Genomic DNA, 14,295 nt, shown 5'->3' with positions numbered 1-14,295 from the left:
CCCTCTCCGGCCTATCACCCTCACCTCCTTCCACCTATCGTATTCCCAGCGCCCCTCCCCCTATCTTTTATCTCAGCCCGCTTGGCACACCAGCCTCATTCCTGAAGAAGGGCTATGCCCGAAACGTCAATTCTCCTGCTCCTCGGATGCTGCCTGGTCTGCTGTGTTTTTCCAGCACCACATTTTTCAACTGTTAATCCAGAGACCCAGGTAATGTTCTGGAGACTTGGGTTCAAATCCCACCATGACAGACAGTGGAATTTGAATTCAATAAAAATCTGGAATTAGGAGTCTAACAATGACCATGAAACCGCTGTTGAAAACCCCTTTGTGTTCACTCATGCTGTTTAGAGAAGGAAACTGCAATTCTTACTCCAGACCCACAGCAATGTGGTTGACTGTAAACAGCCCTTTGGGCAATTAGGGACGGACAATAAATGATGGCCCAGCCAGTAACCCCCACATCCTGTGAATGATTCTAAACAAAATTGTTTTTCAACATACAGTAACCACAGATGGTTACACCAGGTCACATTCAGAACTCACTCAAAATCCAGAGGATTGAAAAGAATGTAAAGATGAGCCCAGCATCCACGGGGAAATTAGTTTTATTTCAGGACTATGTAAATTTCTCAAAATAATAATTGGGGGACAAAATTTTATAGTTACTTGGGATGAATGCAGGTTAATTGAGGGAAATAGCATGGAATTGTTGAGACCAAACTGTGCTTTAATAACTGGGGAGTTGTGTGTTTTTTGAAAAGGTAGCAGAGTGGATTGATCAGGGTAATACTGTTGGGTACTATTGCACACAGACCTCCTCAAGGCATTTGATAAAATACTGCACAACAAACATGGAATCAAAGAGACAGTAATTGACTCAGTGACAGAAACAAGAGTAATGGTAAATGTAGTTTTGGGCTGGAGGATGGTTTGAAATGGAGTTCCCAAAGAGTTGGTTTTATACCTTCTGCTTACCAGGGCTCACTTACCAAGTTCAGCTGACACAAAGATTGGAAGCACTGTGAACATGATGGGGATTGTGGAGGAGATGAAGAGTGTGGGGAAAATCCAGAGCAGAAAGCTATAACCTTAAAATCAGAGCCAGGCCTTTCAAAAGTCCCCAAAGTGGAATTGGAGTCTCTATTTCTCAATAAGCAACTGAGACCAAGTGTCCATTTCAAACCTGAGATTGAGAGATTGTTGATTAAGGGGGACTAAGGGTTACAGAATCAAGTTGGGTGAATGGAGTTACAAGACATCCACCATGATTTATCTGAATGATAGAAGATGTTCGAGGGCCTGAACAGCCTCCGTTTCCCCTTGTGTTCAAATCTCTGGTTCATTTTGAAGGGGATCAAAGGTTATGGGGAGAAGATAGGAGAATGGGGTTAATAAACCTATCAGTGATGACAAATAGAACAGCAGGTTTGATGTTTCTATACCTTATGGTCTAAATCCTTGATGGATGAGGATCTGTGTTCACAGGCAAAGAACAGATCATTCCATCCAAATATAATCAAACCATCAGCAAACTGCCATTTCATTTATTTATGAATGATGTAGTGCTATTAGAGTATAGACAGTTGTCTGTTATAAGCAATGTTGTTGTTGAAAATGACACTGGGGCTCCACTTGTCCTCCAGGAGTCACCTGTGAAGTCTCCTCATTATGAACAGATTGGTACAAGGTATCAATGCTGTGACATGATGGTATCCAAACCCAATCCACTGCTGACACTCACAGGTTGCACTCTATCACCTCCTCGCTCACCCTCAACTTGATTCCTGCTGCATCCCAAGGCTCAGTACCAGTTCGTGCAAGTTATCATGAAACGTATGTCATCCACCATCTTGCCCCCAAGGGGTATTTGGGGAATGTTACCAGGCTCGGTTTGGCCTTGTGAACGGAGGGGAGCAGCTGGCTCTGGTGTAGTCATCTCCATTTCTCTACCCCGTGTTCCCTGGCTTGGGTCGGCAGCTTCTTTGTGTTCGTTGCTCTGCTCTCCACCCATTGGCTGTTAAGGAATTATGTCAAACCACAACATTAGTTAAAATCAGTAAACATTGGACAATAATTAGCCAAATTTATTTCTGCCAGTCACGAAGATTGCTCTCTCCTACTGCTGACATCAGTGCATGGTCCCAACACCTTGACAACAGTTTTTAAACCGTTTCTTCAGGTTTCCCACTCAAAACACAAGGCTGGCTCGTAACAGAGGGGTGGTGGAGGGAAGAAGCAGCTAGTGACATCTTTGAAGGTCTAATTTGGGGTTGCGTAGGAATTAAAGGGGAATAGAGGGGAGAGACAGTTAGAGATGGTGTAATTGTAGGTCCACATGTGGTTTGGAAGATCGTAGGGTGGGGGGCAGATAAGAGACTGGGAGTTAGGGTGAGCAATTCCACTGGTAACAGGTTGGCTTGGGGCAGTGGGGAAGCACTTTGTTCCTCTTAGTCCACAGCAGTGCTATAAAGGCATTTTCCTAAGAGACTGGCATTTCTCAGCTACTTTTACCTCCCAAGGTTTCTCCAAGATCACAAAAACACATCTTCATACTAGTTCATGATTAAAAAAACCCTTAAAAATGGATGCACATAACCTCCTGAACAGCTTCTACCAATAATTCCACAACATGCAAATAATTGTTCTCCCAACCCATGGCAGTCCTTTTGACTTCCAGGGAGTAAGTCCTCTGCACGTCCCCTTATCTTAGAACATATACAATGCTGTAAATTGTGGGCAGGAGTGGATAAAGAAGAGGAGGGCTTATTCTGATTCTATGAGATAATGGTGTAATGGTGTGTGTATGGGAAGAGAGGCCATTGGTGGAAGCGCATTGGGAACATTTGGGGATATTGAGGTTCTCAGCCTGGACTGATAACCAAGTCAGAAGAAATCAGAGCTGGACTGTTAGAATTCAACTTGACTTTGGTTATGAGACAGGGCAAACCCTCCTGCTCAATTTAACCCAGCAACAAACACAGAAAAGATTTATCCCGTGTAGTAATCTGAAAATTCAATAGGCCAAGAATTAGTTAAAGTAAAAATTAACAACTTTATTTCTTAAAGTATAAAAGAGAATTATTAACTAACAACTATTTACAACTCGTTCCTCTAACCTATCTTTTACCTTCCCCTTCGACAATACTGGTCCGATAAAAATCCCGACTAAGATTTACAAAACTTCTTATCTCAAAACCAGGCTTCTTCTCTGTATTCCTGTCTTCTTTTCTTCTTCTTGGGGATTCTGCTTCACCGGTTACTGATTAAAAAAGGTACCTTTAAGAAAGCTATTCTCTGGGCAGTCTGCAGATGCTAGTGGCTTGGCAGTTCTCCTCTCAACTGTTCAATATTTTCCTGGTCTTATACCCCCAAAGCATTGGATTGTCATTGACTTTTAAGGTTGTCAATATACTCAATTCAAACTTGACTGGAGGTTGGTATTTTGAGGTATCATTTAAATTGATTGGTCAAATTCAAATTTGTTTTTGTTTCCAGGCAACCAGCTAATTGAGTTGTTTGACCAAATGTTACATTATATCTTATTGAGAACACTTGGTGCTGTGACTGCTATCTTTTAACTCTTTTAAAGGTACAGTACACTCACATCTTCATAACACTTCCCCCCCTTAAGAAAAAAAATGAACTATCATAACGTTTTTCTTTTTTTAACACATTATTCTAACATACAGCTAACTGTAATATAAAGGTGCCTAGGTTCAGGGACTTGGAGTAGGAGGGGAAAGGTCCAGTTGTCATAGTCTACCTACGTATGAATGATGTAGGTGAAAACAGGCTCTTCTGAGAGAATTTGAACAGCAAAGAGCTGGGGGAGCACAGAAGTTCAGTTGTATAGAAAAATCACGGGCAAATTTAAAGGGGAAGAGGGCTCAGCAGAGGTTATTAAAGTTTCCTAAACAAGTAATAGGATGGAAAATGGAAAGGGTCAGGAATCTAACTTCACGCACAGCAGATTCTGCTGAGGAAATATGAGCAGCTCAGACTAAATTAAAAATCCGAACCAGAAAGATAATTGTTGCTGGGTTACTACCTGCACCACAAACAAATTGGCACAGGGTCAACAAGATTAAAGAGGCAAATGTGTGGCTCAAAGATTGGTGTGGGAGAAACAAGTTCAAACTCATGGGACATTTGCACCAGTACTGGGCGTAAAGGAGCTGGTCCAATGGGCCATGCTCCAACTGAATCAGGGACCAGAGTCCTGGTGAATCCCACAACTAGGGCTCTGGATAGGGCCGTAAACTAAACAGTGGGTTCAGTTGTATGAAATTATGGGTAAAGTTAATGGAAGGGAGGGCTCCGCAGAGGGTATTACTTTCCAGAAGAAGCAATAGGATTGAGAATATGGAAAGGGTCAGAAATCCACCTTCAGGCATGACAGATAAAGGACAACTATGGGAAAGGGGACAACCAATACAGGACTGAGGGTGTTATACTTAAATACACACAGTACAAAAAACAAGATAAATGAGCTTGTAGCGCAGATTGAGATTGGCAGGTACGACGTTGTGGGTATCACAGGGACGTGGCTGCAAGGGGATCAAAGCTGGGAACTGAATATTCAAAAGTACACGTCCTAGTGAGAGGACAGGCAGATGGGGAGAGGGGGTAGAGATTCCTTGTTAGTAAGAACTAAAACTAAATCAATAGCAAGAAGTGATTTAGGGTCAGAAGGTGTAGATTCTGTGTGAGTAGAGTTAAGTGTGATGAAGCTGCTCTTTTAACAAGGTTATGTTGTCCTTAGATTTTTTTTCAGGGAGGTCGTAAAAGACACAGACTCTGAACAGTCAGGGGATTTAAGGGTTTCAGGGCCAGTTTGATAATAGCTAACAGATATTGCCCTGGCAGAAGGCTTTAAAATTTAAATAAAAAACACTTCTACAATGAAAGGGGAGTGGCCATTCTCCCAGTTCAACTCTTCTCTGTTTTGGTTTGGTTTTTATGAGTAGTGTTATTCTGTATTCTGCTTTCTTGTTTGTGTTTATTACTGAATGAAGCAGACCCTGATGGGAGTTGTATATGGGGCAGAAAATAAAGCAGGAGATAGAAATGGCATGTAAGAAAGGCATTATTACAATAATGATGGGGGACTTCAATATGCAGGGGGACTGGGAAAGTCACATTGGTAGCAGATTTCAAGAAAAATAACTGAAAACAACAAATGCTGGAGATCACAGTGGTTGGCCAGCAACCATGAAGAGGGAGCAAGCTAACATTTCAAGTCTAGATGACTCTTCATCAGCTCTGAAGAGTAGTCTAGGATCAAAACTTTAACTTGCTTTCTATCTCCATGGATGCTACCTGACCTGATGTGATCTCCTGTTTTCAGTACAGATTCCAGCTTTGGCAGTAATTTTCTCCAAGAAAAGAAATTTGTGGAATGTCTACAAGGTGGTTTTTTTGGAGCAGCTTGTGGTTTAGCCAACTAGAGAATAGGCGATTCTGGATTTGGTAATGAGTAATGAGGTAGACTTCATTGGCGAGCTTGAGGTAAAGGAACAGCTAGGGACTGGTGACCTTACACGATAGAATTCACCCTGCAGTTTGAGAGGGAGACGCTTAAATCAAATGTAATGGTATTACAATGAGGGAAGAGCTGGCGGAGCTGATTGGAAGGGGAGGCTAGCAGGGAAGACTCAATCGTATTACCATTTTATCTGATTCCAGCTTGTCTCTGTCTCAAACTGCAGGGTGAATTCTATCATGTAAAGGTTACTGGGTGGCCTTCATTACCATCATTTCATACTAATACTGACTTCCTTCAGTCCTTCACTCTCACTAAACCCTGAGATTCCCATTATTTCTGGTAGGCTATTTGAGTCTCCTTTACAAACACAGAACCAGCCATTTCCTTCTTCCCTATTATAAATTTCCATGTTTCTGACTGTGAGGGACCATCATTTGTGTTCACCAACCTTTTTCTCTTTACACACCTATAGAAACATTTACAGTCAGTTTTTATCTTCCCCACAGCTTAGTCTATACTCTATTTTCCCTGTTTGCATCAATTACTTTGTCCTCATTTGCTCAATTCTAAACTGCTCTCAATTCTTAGCGCTGACCAACTTGTATGCCTTTCTTGGACTATTTTTCATTTCCCTTTGGCCAATCTTCCTGTTATGCTTTGGTGCCAGACAAGAATGAATGAACAATCGTTGCAGTTCACCCTGGGTGCATTTTGAATGTTTGTCATTGCCTTTCCACCATCATCTGTCGAAGAAACATTCCCCAACCTGTCATAGCCAACTTGTACCTCATGTCATCGTAGTTTCCTCTGTTTCGATTCAGGGTTCCAGTCTCTGAATCAACCATGTTATCCTCTACCTTGCTGAAGAATTCAATCATATTATGGTCACTTATTCCCAAAGGCCTTTCACAACTGGATTGTCAACTATTTCTTTCTCATGAACTAATACCCAGATAGAATGGACTGTTCTCCAGTTGGTTCCTCAATGAATTGGTCCAGAAATCCATCCATATACACTTCAGGATCTCCTCCTTTCTGGTATTGTGACTAATTTGATTTTCCCAATCTATATGCAGATTAAAGTCTCCTATCATTACAGACGTTCCTTTATTGCATGCATTTCTAATTTCTTGTTTAATGTTATTCCCAACATCATGTATACAGTTTGGGTCTATGTACAACTCCCACTCATGTTTTTTGCTGGATTTGGTAATGAGTAATGAGGTAGACTTCATTAACGAGCTTGAGGTAAAGGGACAGCTAGGGACCGGTGACCTTACACGATAGAATTCACCCTGCAGTTTGAGAGGGTATTTCTCAGCTCTACCCATTCAGATTCCACCTTGTCGGAATTAATATCCTTCCTCACTATTGCATTCATTTCTTCTTTCGGCAGCAATGTAATTCCACTGTTGTTTCCTTTATGTCTGTCCTTCCTATATAGTGACTACTAATGGATGTTCAGTTCCCATCCATGGTCACCCTGCAGCTGTGTCTCCATAATCCCAACTACATCATCACTGTTTTCATCCCATTGTGCGATTAATTCATCTGTGCAGTAAGGCACAAAATGTCTGCTTCGTGTTATTTTTTTCACTGTGTCCCAGCTTGATCTTGGTCCTTGATTTCTCTGTGTCACTTTTCTGATTCCCCTTTCTGAATTTTGTTCTTGACTTTGAATCCTCTTCCTCTGACTCCTTGCATAGGTCCCTTTTCCTCTGCCGTTTTAGTCCCCAACACTGTAGGAAACACTGTTCCGGTTCTACTCAGGTCAAATCCATCCAATTTGTACTGGTCTCACCCTACTCCAGAATCAGTCCTAATGACTCCAGGAATCTGAAACACATCCCCTCCATACCATCTCTTATGTGGCTAGCTTTGCGCTGACTAGCATGTGACAAAGGCAGTAATCCTGAGCTCACTACTTTCAAGCTCCTACTTTCCAAATTACCTGCTAACTCGGCTTTCATTCTGCTTTTTGGACCTTATCCTTTTCTCACCTATGGCGTTTATACGGATGTGTGCCATGACCACTGGCTGTTCACCCTCCCTCTCGAGGATATCCTATAGCCACTCTTGGCACATCTTTGACCCTAGCACCAAGGAGGCAACATACCATCCTGGAGTCTTGTTTTCAGCCACAGAACAACCTTACTATTCCCCTTACAATTGAATCGCCTATAACTATTGCACCCCAATCTTCTCCTGCTCTCCCGGACAGCACCACCAACTGTGGTTCCTCAAATTTGGATGTTGCTATTTTCCCCAGAGAAGTCATTCCCTTTGACAGTATCCAAAGTGGTACATCTGTTTCAAAAACAGAAAGTACAGAAACGCTCAACAGGTCTGGTAGCATCATGGAGAGAAAACAGAATTAATGTTTTGGGTCCAGCGATCCTTCCTAAAGGGATCTTTCTCCATAGATGCCAGTCTGCTGAGTTTTTCCAGCAGTTTCTGTTTTTGTTTCTGATTTCCTACATCCGCAGTTCTTTTGCTTTTTATTTGGTGTATCTGTTTGACAGGGGGAGACCCCACTACCCTGCCTGCCTGCCTAGTGCCCTTACTCTACCTGGTGGTCACCTATTTCCCTCCTTGCTGTGAAGTTTCAGCCTGTGATGTGACCACCTCTCAGTATATACTCCCCATGATTCCCTCCTCCTGTGGATACTCCACAGTGTCTCCAGCTGCTGTTCCAGTTCCGAAACACGAGGTTTCCAGCAGCTGGATGCAGTTCCTGCACATATGCTGATCCCAGGCTCAGGGAATGGACCCAATTCCCACAGAGAGCAGGAGGAGCACACCATGGGCTTAAACTCTGCTGCCCTCATTTACCCTTATAAATTAAACCTTTTGGAAGACGTTGAATATTAAATGCCTAGGGCCTTTATTCTCTGGTCCTCAATACTATAGAATACAAACCACAAAAAACGTTACAAATTTTAAACCAAAAAACAAGAATCAAAACTCTTCCCCAACGCACCACATTCCTACTGTTCTCCAAATTCCCAAATATCCTTGTGTCTCACTCAGGATGTGCTCTCTACCATCTTATAAATTCTTTTGTACTAGCTTTTAATATCTTCCCTATGACAAATGTGAAGCTAAATGGCCTGTAATTTCTGGCTATTTGTCTTCCTTCCTTTTTGAATAAAGGAATTACATTTTGTTTATTCTAATGGAACCTTCCTCAAATAGAATCATAGAGTCATACAGCATGGAAACAGGCCCCTCGGTCCAACCAATCCATGCCAACCATAATCCCAATTAAACCTGGCCCACCTGCCTACTCTTGGTCCATATCCCACCAAATACTTCTTATTCATGAAGTTAGATAAATGTCTTTTCAAACGTTGTAACTGCACCCGCATCCGCCACTTCTGGAAGTTCATTCCACACACAAACCACTCTCTGTGCAAAAAAATTGCCCCTCGTGTGTCTTTTTAAAATCTTTCTCCTCTCATCTTAAAAATATGCCCAATCTTGAAATTCTCCACCTTAGGGAAAAGGCACCTTATCTATACCCCTCATTATTTAAACCTCTGTAAGGTCACCTCTCAACCTCCTACATTCCAGTGAAAAAAGTCGCAGCCTATCCAGCCTCTCCTTATAACTCAAACCTTCCATACCTGGCAACATCCTGGTAAATCTCTTCGGAACCCTCTCCAGTTTGATAAAATCCTTCCTATAACTGGGTGACCAGAACTGAACACAGTTCTCCAAAAGGGGCCTCACCAACGTCCTGTACAACCTCAACATAACGTCCCAACTCCTATACTCAAAGGGCTGAGCAATGAAGGCAAACATGCTAAACACCTTCTTAACCACCATATTTATATATGAACCCCTGGGTCTCTCTGTTCGTGAACACGACCCAAGGCCCTACATTTAAGTGTATGTCTTGTCTTTATTTCTTTTACCAAAATGCAGTACCTCACATTTATCCAAATTAAACTCCATTTGCCACTCTTTAGCGCATTGTCACAATTGATCAAGATGTCTTTGTAATCTCAGATAACCTTCTTCACTGTCCACGATATCACCAATATTGGTTTCATCCATAAACTTACTATGCTTTCTATATTCTCATTTAAATCATTTATATAAATGACAAACAAAAGTGGAAGTGGCACTGATCTCTGTGGAACATCGCTGGTCACAGGCTCCAGTCCATAAAACAACCCTCCACCATCACTCTCAACCTCCTGCATTAAGCCAATTTTGTATCCAATTGGCAAACTCACCCTGAATCCCATGTGATCTAACAATACTAATTAGTCTACCATGCAGAACCACGTCAAAGGCTTTCCTAAAGTCCAAGTAAACAATGTGTACCAGCTTCACCCTCATCAATCTTCTTGGTTACTTCCTCAAAAAACTCAAATCAAGTTTGTGAGACATGATTTCCCTTGCACACAACCATGTTGCCTATCCCTAATCATTCCTTGCCTCTCCAAATGCATATAAATCCTATCTTTCAGAATCACTTCCAACAACTTACCCTCCACCGATATCAGATTCACAAGGTCTATAGTCCCCAGGCTGCTCCTTACATCCTTTCTGAAAAAAAAGGCACAACATTTGCCACTCTCCAGTCATTCGGGATCTCATCTGTCGTTACAGACGATATACATATAGACGATATACATCTGTCGTTACAGACGATATACATATAGATGATATACATCTGTCGTTACAGACGATATACATATAGACGATATACAGATGACATATAGATGATATACATCTGTCGTTATAGACAATATACATATTTCTGCAAGGAGCCCTGCAATTTCCTCCCTAACTTCCTACAAAATCCTGAGATACACCAGATCACATCCTGGAGATTTATCCAACTTCATATTTTTGAAGATCATCAGCTCTTCTTCCTCTGTAATGTCAACTGATTTCAAAACATCAATATTTATTTCCCCAGTTCTCTACCATCGATTTCTTTCTCCACAGTAAAACTGATGCAAAATATTCATTTAATATCTCTCCCATCTCCTAAGATTCAACACAAAGGTGACCTCTTTGATCTTTAAGGGGACCTACTCTCTCTCTTGCTTTTAATGTACTTGTAGAATCTCTTTGGATTATCCTTAACTTTACTTACCAAGACTATCTCATGTCCTCCCTCTGCCTCCTGACCTCCTCTTAAGAATGCCCCTATATTTTTTATACTCTTCAAGATATTAATTTGAACATCGTTGTTTGTATCTAATATATGATTCTTCTTATTCTTGTTGTGGTTCTGTTCGCCGAGGTGGGAATTTGTGTTGCAGACGTTTCGTCCCCTGTCCAGGTGACATCCTCAGTGCTTAGGAGCCTCCTGTGAAGCGCTTCTGTGATCTTTCCTCCGGCATTTGTAGTGGTTTGAATCTGCCGCTTCCGGGTGTCAGTTCCAGCTGTCCGCTGCAGTGGCCGGTATATTGGGTCCAGGTCGATGTGCTTATTGATTGAATCTGTGGATGAGTGCCATGCCTCTAGGAATTCCCTGGCTGTTCTCTGTTTGGCTTGTCCTATAATAGTAGTGTTGTCCCAGTCGAACTCATGTTGCTTATCATCTGCGTGCATGGCTACTAAGGATAGCTGGTCGTGTCGTTTCGTGGCTGGTTGGTGTTCATGGATGCGAATCGTTAGCTGTCTTTCTGTTTGTCCTATGTAGTGTTTTGTGCAGTCCTTGCATGGGATTTTGTACACTACATTGGTTTTGCTCATGCTGGGTATCGGGTCCTTCGTTCGGGTGAGTTGTTGTCTGAGAGTGGCTGTTGGTCTGTGTGCTGTTATGAGTCCTAGGGGTCGCAGTAGTCTGGCTGTCAGTTCAGAAATGCTCTTGATGTATGGTAGTGTGGCTAGTCCTTTGGGTTGCGGCAAGTCCTCGTTCCGTTGTCGTTCCCTTAGGCATCTGTTGATGAAATTGCGCGGGTATCCGTTTTTGGCGAATACATTGTATAGGTGTTCTTCTTCCTCTTTTTGCAGTTCTGGTGTAGCAGTGTGTTGTGGCCCTTTTGAATAGTGTCTTGATGCAACTTCTTTTGTGTGTGTTGGGGTGGTTGCTTTTGTAGTTTAGGACTTAGTCTGTGTGTGTGGCTTTCCTGTACACCCGAGCTACAAATCTTCTCACAAACCTTGAACACCTATGGGCGAGAGACGCTAAGACAAGCCAGGAAATGGGAATCCTGTGCCAACTGCCTAAGCGCCTCATACTAACAACTCCGGTTCCTGCATGAATGCCGAAAGAATCGAATCCTTCCACCATGTGTCAGATACAGACCGCCAATCAACAACCCACAGGCCAGGGACACAGCCAGACAGAACAGATTCAGGAAGATCCAGGTAATGATTACAGACGCTCACAACAGCTCGGCGAACAGAACAACAACAACGAGCACCCGAGCTACAAATCTTCTCACAAACTTTGATCTTCTTATTCTTGACTAGAACCTCAATAAATGCAGGGAAATTTAGAAAATTATAATGTTCATCTCTCAAACCAAACTAATTAATGGCTATTGATCTTTTTATGATTTGTTTGATCACATTTCCTAACCCAGGGCATCAAGACCAACTGAAGAACCATTAATGCTGCTCCCCTAAGCCATAACAGAGCACAGACTGAGGACTGAAGGTGGGGCTGACTACTATGGTCTGTCTGGTTCAGTTCCAAGTGGATAAAGGCAGTGAGAAGCCAAGATCATATTCTGCACTAACAACTGAGAGGCTATGGATGTGTGTGGAGGTAGCCCCAGCATTATCCTCTGCCAGGATAAGAAACTTCCAATCTTATTGCAGCTTGAGGTAGGATTTTTCAGGAAGACGGTGTGGTAATTTTGCTTCTCAGATGGAAGGATGTAATCTATTCCCCCGAGCAGTTCTTCAGTAATGGGAATTGCCATTTACTGGAACCGAAAGCTTTCTCGTACGTCACACCAGACTAAGTGACCACACCTGTGCCTGACGCCCGTGAAACAGAATCTGAAACAAGGAGAAGGACACTGAACCAGGTCTTTATTTTTATTCCAGTCATTCTTTTTGGGAAGAGGATAATTACTCACCATTAGATCCCATGGGTCTGGGTGTAACAAAAGCAAAACGTTCTGGATGTTAGAAATCTAAAATTCAGATAGAAAGTGCTGGAAAAGCTCAGCAGGTCTGGCAGAATTTGCGGAAAAAAGAAACAGAGTTAACATTTTGAGTTTGATATGTCTCTTCTTCAGGACAGACTTCAGGCAGACCAGACTCGAAATGTTAACTTTGTTTCTGTCTTCAGAGAGGCAGCTAGACCTGGTGAGTTCTTCCAGCATTTTCATATTTTCTGTAATGTTAGGATAGTGTGAGGATAGACTGAGGCATCAATTCTGCTGTCTATCTAGCTATCGACATCTCCTCACATGGGTCAGGGTGACAGTGGGCAGCAGAAAGCCTACCTAATATTTACTCAGAATCCAGGCATGTACATATTCAGCCCTCGTGTGGTTATCAATTGAGAGACTGCAAACAAAGTATGCGTTGCAGCCAGTTTTCTGCAAGATTTAGTTCTAAAGTCACCAGAAACTAGGTTAGCATTGTCTGAAACCAGATTACAGACAGTACAGATTTCATTCTGGAGTTGAGTTTATTCCCAGATCCCAGAGATAAAAAGACAGTGTTAACCAGCTGCATAGCCAAATCCCCTTACTCCAGCTTTCCTCAATCAGTTAAAACAATGCCTTATGTGATAGCTACAAGCTCACAGTCCGCTAACAAATTATATCAAACCTTCAACAGAAAAGCTGCATTGAACACCATGCCAAAAATATTGGTTTCTCAGCATCCGTCTGCTGCTGTCAATATCACTGGGATTACAGTTGTCAATAGACTACACTGATATTCATCCTCACACAGTCCCTTTTCTCTTCAAAATGCAATGATTATCTGGTGTCCGGTACAACTTCCTGGTCACTCTTCCAGGTGTCCAGTTCAATGAAAACTGGTCACTGGAAAATCTAGTTCAACGGGCACCGGTCAATCTCTCCGAAGTCTTGTTCAATGGATGCTTGTCAGTCTCTCAGACCATTTTGAAGTGGCAACAGTCATTTGGAAAAATGGTCATATTGTTATGGATCCCTCATTGCCATCCAGAAAACCTGGTTATGGCCAAACTCTTAGAGTGGACAAAAAGCTCTATTTTGGCAGCAGCCAGTCGAGCTATTGTGTAGCGTGGGTGGGTTGATCTTAACATAATACAAAATGAGAAATTCTTAGAGATACATCGGTTATAATCTAGGGCAGGTCACATACATAGGACTTGTGTTCCACTGAGTTGCAAAGATTAAGGGATGGTCTAATTGAGGTGTTTGAGATGATTAACGGATTTGACAGAATAGACAGAGATATGTGTGTGTGTGTATGTGTGTGATGTGGGGGTGTTTGTGTGTGTGTGAGTATCTGTCTGTCTATGTCTGTGATGTGGGGGTATTTGTGTGAGTATCTGTCTGTCTATGCGCATGAGTGGGGCTGTTTGTGTGAGTGTTGAGGTGTGTGTGTGTGTGTACCTGTCTATCTGTGTGTGAGATGTGGGGGTGTTTATGTGAGTGTTGAGGTGTGGGTGTGTGTGTGTATCTCTCTATCTATGCATGTGATGTGGGGGTGTCTGTGTGACTGTTGGGGTATGTGTGTGTGTATGTGTCTATCTATGTGTGTGATGTGGGGGTGTTTATGAGTGTTGGGGTGTGTGTGTATCTGTCTATCTATATGTGTGATGTGGGGGTGTTTGTGTAAGTGTTAGAGATTGTGAGTGTGTATGTGTATCTATCTATATGCGCGAT

The 14,295-nt window shown here is 42.3% G+C and overlaps 1 long non-coding RNA gene across 1 annotated transcript in view; it reads right to left on the bottom strand.

Annotated features, from left to right (window-relative positions):
* Window positions 1-592: 592 nt before the first annotated feature.
* The window catches only part of LOC122560339, a 21,143-nt gene continuing 7,440 nt past the window's right edge, over window positions 593-14,295 (bottom strand). Inside the window, exon 3 of the long non-coding RNA XR_006314716.1 lies at window positions 593-2,017. This is a non-coding gene — a long non-coding RNA (uncharacterized LOC122560339). The remainder of the gene's footprint in view (window positions 2,018-14,295) is intronic.

The sequence above is a fragment of the Chiloscyllium plagiosum genome, chromosome 20, assembly GCF_004010195.1.
Source record: "Chiloscyllium plagiosum isolate BGI_BamShark_2017 chromosome 20, ASM401019v2, whole genome shotgun sequence".
Taxonomy (NCBI): domain Eukaryota; kingdom Metazoa; phylum Chordata; class Chondrichthyes; order Orectolobiformes; family Hemiscylliidae; genus Chiloscyllium; species Chiloscyllium plagiosum.
Note: the sequence above shows the minus strand (reverse complement) of the source record. Positions and strands in the feature narration are given on the sequence as shown.